This window comes from Pleurodeles waltl, chromosome 4_2 (assembly GCF_031143425.1).
Source record: "Pleurodeles waltl isolate 20211129_DDA chromosome 4_2, aPleWal1.hap1.20221129, whole genome shotgun sequence".
Taxonomy (NCBI): domain Eukaryota; kingdom Metazoa; phylum Chordata; class Amphibia; order Caudata; family Salamandridae; genus Pleurodeles; species Pleurodeles waltl.
Window position 1 is genome coordinate 608821914 of NC_090443.1, and position 6000 is coordinate 608827913.

The 6000-nt window shown below is 43.0% G+C and overlaps 1 protein-coding gene across 1 annotated transcript in view; it reads right to left on the minus strand.

The window, feature by feature from the left end:
• The window catches only part of LOC138293135 (dynein light chain Tctex-type 5-B-like), a 66113-nt gene extending 61326 nt beyond the window's left edge, over nt 1–4787 (minus strand). The window contains exon 1 of the mRNA XM_069232169.1: nt 4595–4787. The gene's annotated coding sequence lies outside the window, so the exon portion shown is untranslated. The remainder of the gene's footprint in view (nt 1–4594) is intronic.
• Between the last annotated feature and the right edge of the window lie 1213 nt (nt 4788–6000).

The window sequence follows — 6000 nt, forward strand, 5'->3', positions numbered from 1 at the left end:
GAGGGCAGAAACCTGTCTGAGGGGTTGGCAGCAGCAGCAGCTGCAGTGAAACCCCGGGAAAGGTAGTTTGGCAGTACCCGGGTCTGAGCTAGAGACTCGGGGGATCATGGAATTGTCACCCCAATGCCAGAATGGCATTGGGGTGACAATTCCATGATCTTAGACATGTTACATGGCCATGTTCGGAGTTACCATTGTGACGCTATACATATGTCATGACATATGTATAGTGCACGTGTGTAATGGTGTCCCCGCACTCACAAAGTCCAGGGAATTTGCCCTGAACAATGTGGGAGCACCTTGGCTAGTGCCAGGGTGCCCACACACTAAGTAACTTAGCACCCAACCTTTACCAGGTAAAGGTTAGAAATATAGGTGACTTATAAGTTACTTAAGTGCAGCGGTAAATGGCTGTGAAATAACGTGGACGTTATTTCACTCAGGCTGCACTGGCAGGCCTGTGTAAGAATTGTCAGATCTCCCTATGGGTAGCACAAGAAATGCTGCAGCCCATATGGATCTCCTGGAACCCCAATACCCTGGGTACCTCAGTACCATATACTAGGGAATTATAAGGGTGTTCCAGTATGCCAATGTAAATTGGTGAAATTGGTCACTAGCCTGTTAGTGACAATTTGTACAGAGAGAGCATAACCACTGAGGTTCTGGTTAGCAGAGCCTCAGTGAGACAGTTAGGCACTACACAGGGAACACATACATATAGGTCACAAACTTATGAGCACTGGGTCCTGGCTAGCAGGGTCCCAGTTACACATAACAAACATACTGAAAACATAGGGTTTTCACTATGAGCACTGGGCCCCGGCTGGCAGGATCCCAGTGAGACAGTGAAAACACCCTGACATACACTCACAAACAGGCCAAAAGTGGGGGTAACAAGGCTAGAAAGAGGCTACTTTCTCACAGTTAGGAATGCACATGACAAGCTAAGATGTGGAATTATGCAACTACACACAACAACAAAACTCAAATGAAAAGCCACCTACAGAGCACATCAGTGGCCAAGAATTACACAACTCAAGTAGGAATTAACATCAACTATTATTGTTATAGACGTCAGGAAACACCTAAAAGTTCTAGCAAAAAAATACCCCTTTTCTCAATAGGGACGCAAAAGCATTGAGCCTCTACAAAAAAATCAACCAGAGTAAGGAAAGTTATACCCCCTAATATTTTGGGAAAAGAGCACTCTTCCATTCAAGAAACACCGTAATATGATCAAGCATTTAGTAAACACTATATAGTAAATGAAAGACAGGGCTGAACTCAGGTGCTTAAACATATACCACAATATCCATAACTGCATCCATTATGCACCAAACTAATAAATGCTTTGAATTCATTTGGAATAAGTACCTGCTCGATAGCCATTTGATATCTGACATGAACCCACGTAATAAAGCATCGTGATGTCATGACGTGGCAGTCATCTTCTGGAAATCATGATACTGACCACCAATACCATATGCATAAATCCACCAGCCTCCGCACAGCACATTTCATGGGTGGGGAGTGACGGCCAGTATAACCGGGGAGTCAGAAGGAGAAGGTATTTGGGGAAGCCTTTTCTGGAGAAGAGTATTAGAACGAACAAACTTTGTATTTAATAACCCCTAATGCTAAAATGACTTGCTGAATTCAGAAGAAATCCATCATGTCTCTGTACCCCTCCCCACAACTGATCATGTTGCCTAGTTAATATTATCAGCTTTGGTAAGCAAACTAGGCACACAATAGCCAAATGCATGCCTCGATCAAAGGTTACTTCTTACTACACCTGTGACAGTCGGTGCCAGTGAAGAGTTTCAAGGGAAATACACCTCGAGAGAGTGTACTCTGATTTGTTTTATCAGTGTGTATGCATGGGTATGCAAGAGAGAAAATACCTGTCAAATATCAAAATACTGTTTTGACAATGCAGTCACTCTGTACTTTATTTATATTTGTATTTACTTACACAGGCCAACATCTATGGACATGAGAAAACTGGCCTGTAGTCTACTACTCTATTTCCTCACATGACAATACAATAGGACTGAAGAATATGACTAGCGTAGGGAAAGCAAGAGATATTTAGGGGCCATCTAATCCTGAAGAAGACCCCCTACCAACGGAGGTGCTAGAAAAGGGTTGAAACAAGTCGACCAATTCATCATACAAAGATATATTGGGTTCTAATAAACCTCACGTTCCAGGGGACAGCAATAAAAAAATGTCTATCAACTGACACGATTTTAGCCTTACAGCCTGACCCTAGACCATGCTTACACCCTAAAAATATCTGCTCTAGAAGAGCCATCTGCTAACATGTGTTGCTGATAAAGGAGCAAACCCTAATAATGAAGCTTTCCACCTAGTGAGGGTGAGTTTGAGTCCTAAGTCTCACCTATTAACCAGTGCATGTGCTGTCTCTTGTGAGACATATAGGGCTTTTCAAAAGCATACAGGGACATAGAGCCCGCCTAGGGCTTACCATTGGTTGGCTTTCCGGTCACTCTCATTTGTCTGCTTCTTATTTTTGTCCCAACTTGGCCATCTTGTGTTGGTCACTCAACATATCCTCTTTACTATCTCTTGCTTGGCTGGCTTCTATGTTTCCGCTGCTTGCTTTTCAAGCAACTTTTTTTTTCTTTTAGGTTAAGCAATTCTGCGAAGTGCATGTATTTTCCAGCTGTCTCCCTGGTAAACATCTCTCCCCACGCGCTCCATGTTGCTCTCTATCAGATGTGTGCATCTCCCCACCCCCTCCATGTTTCACTTGCCCTTGTCTACTTTGCCTACCCTGGTTGCTTTGTCGCCTGTGTGCTTCTGCCCTGCAGACTGTGCGTTGCTCTCTTTTGCTTGTTTGCTCATCTCCGAGCTGTATTTTGCTCTCTCTCTCTATCTACGGTTCCCTCACCGAAGCCCTCCGTATTGCTCCGTATTGCTCTTTTCGTGAATTTTCTTTTTAGTTACCGATCCAACTCAGATCGGTAAATACAGAGAAAAAAAAAAGCGTCCGCGTCATTTTGTATACTGCACCTGCAAAATGACATGACGGCCACGTCATTTTTTTTTCTCCCAAAAAATCTTTAGCTATGATACGCAGCATCAGGGATGCAGTGCAGAATGCCTAGAAACACAGACAAAGCCAATAAATAGGTCCTTATTGTGAGACCAATTGATTTTGCCAATGATTGACCTGAAATAACACATATAGAAATCGATCAGGGAAAAAAGGACCAAAAATAACCATATTTTACGGCTACATGGCACCATTAGAACTTCAGTACCTTTTTTGATACCATTGGATCATTGTAATCTGTTTAAATATATGATGATGACTTAAAAACGTTAAATAATAGAAAGAAAAACATTGACAAAGTACTGGCCAAAGAGCCTCTGCAGTGAAGTGCACTTCTTTTAAGGTTGATGTGCACATTATATGGGGAATGCTGTCATTCACGCTGCAATAGAGCCGTTGTCTGAAGTGACCCCATGTCCCATGTTGGCAGAAGCAACACGCGAAGAACAGATAAACAGACCACAGGATGAAGGCTGCTGAAACTTCCTTCTGAGTATGTATACAAGTATGCATTGTTTAATTGGTGATTACTTTGCATTACTTCCGGATGGTGAGAAAACTGAAGCTGTCAATGGGCCAGACCGAATTAGTGGCTGTAGGAATTAGTTCAACGCGGGAATCAATAGATTGGTTCCTCCAGGTCACCCCACCCTTGTTCCATCTGAGTTCAGCACAAACAGCACTGTTGAGTTGAGTATTACCGAGCTCTCGGCTGACCTCATGTCAAGAGGGGTTTTTCGTCCGTTTTGTTTTATCTGGCAACAACATTTAGCATGCAGAGACTTGTAGTTTCACTTTTCACTTAGTAAACATGGAGTCACGAGATCCGTTAGGCTTACTAGTGTATGCGGCTTACAAAACAGGGCTGAAAGTCACCTTCACGGGGCACCCGGGCGGCTCTGAGCGGACCCCCGTTTTCCCTCCCATACTAGGTTTGACATTTGACATTTGATGGGCCGAAACCTAATTTTCACATTTATGACTTTCACACTCTGGTTTTTCATAATATTCCTCCAGGCTAAACTATACAACTAGAAAGATAAAAACAGGACCCTACTTCGATTTCACAAGGACACTCATTATAACTTTAAAAACCTGTGGTGATCGCCACATTAAAAATATCTGCATCTAGAAAAAGGTACACAATAGGATGGCAGCCACGCCCTTGCCTCTGCGTGACTCATGTCCTACAGTGCTTTGAAAGCACACTCGACTTGTTCAGCGCTATATAAGAAAACAAACTTGTTAAAGTCTACTCGTTATAACAGTTTTTTCACCTCAACACATAATTTTGCCCTGTACCTTTGAAACTTTATGTCAGAACAATATGTTCACGACAGAGGGTCATGTTACCGCTCTTGCAGTGCTGAGTGGAAACATTACCTTTCAGATTCAACAAGACAGACGTTTAATTTTCGATATATTAAAAATAACAGAATATAGGCATCATAAAAAAAGTTATAAGTGCACTAAACCATCATCCAATAAAAAAAAATTAATCTACTTTACCTTCTTTTGGTGAGCGCCCCGCCCCCGCTGCTTTGGAAGGGAACCGCTGGAAACGAGCAGAGTGTCTTCTTGGCAGCCCTCCTGCTGCAGCGGGCGGTGTTTTTGTAGTAAACTAGAGAGCCCGAGGAGGAAAGGCTCTTGTTGTCTGTATCCTAACTTTACTCTCGCTTCTGTGAGTGATGCTCCACTCAGCCTTTTTTAACAAGCAACGCTAGAGTGACTGCTCTTCTCCCGTCGCCTTGTTTTTGTTTTTCATTCAGCTTCCCCCACTTCGCCCCCATCACTTTGTGCGTCTCCCCACCCCCGAGTCATAAAACCGCCCTCTGTAATGAATTCTGCTTCGGGTTTGTGTTGTGCCATGTGGTTGCTAGGAAAGGACTGCTCCCTTGCACGCCCCCTTCCTTCACTAGCTCCACTCGCCTTCCAGAGAACCTAAGGGACGTTTAACGAGCTGTCTGTCCGCATAGAGGTGAGCAGCTGGAGCATGGGACAGAGCTACTTCATCAAGATCACACTGTGCATTAGTGGAGAAGCCAAGAGTTGAACGCAAGACTCAGGAAAACCGGCCCATTGTAAAAACCTATGGACTGCATGCAGGGACTAGTGGTTTGCAAGGCACAAAACCTAAATGAGAAGTGGAGGGACTAACCAGTTAGGCAGTATGCATTTGATATCATGGCACTTGACATCACTTTGCGTGACATCACCAGTGGCATCGCAGGAAGTGGCATCACAACCCACGACCTCACCGGAGCTGGCATCACAAAAAATGACATCAGATCTTAAGAGCTCAGACATATGTTTAGCAGGTCTATAATCAATAGATTTGAGTACATTACAATATTTAACAAATTAGATTTTGCATCGGGGTTGTGCCAAAAAAGTGACACGCCCCAATACTAAATCTGGGCCTCAGCTTTTATATTTATTTTTTAAAACTCTGCCACAAAGAATTTGGCAACAAGGGGAAGCATGGCAGTAAATCTGTTCTGCTTAAATGGTTGCAAAGTCCGAATTTTAAAATACCCTATGGGGTTAAGTTACCTGCTGCATAGATGTTTGTGTGCCAACTAAATCTCAGGGAATAATAACAAGGGTAAGATAATTCTGGAGGTTAAAAGTTTTGATGAAGAGAACTGTGTTTTTTTCTAGTCTGAGGTTTAAATCAAAGTAGCATATGCGGTTAATTTGTCTCCTGCAAAGCACATCATGTAACATGCAGATAACAGATTTTTATATTATGTGAATGGGTACGTGGGTTACTGCTTTTAACACAGAGATCCTTTTGTTACTGGCAGTTCATAAATTGTAATCCAACTAATAAAGCACAGTGAGCTATGAAGAACATGTGACTCCTACACTTCGCGACCCTCACTGCCTAATGTAACTCATCCTGTACATTGATT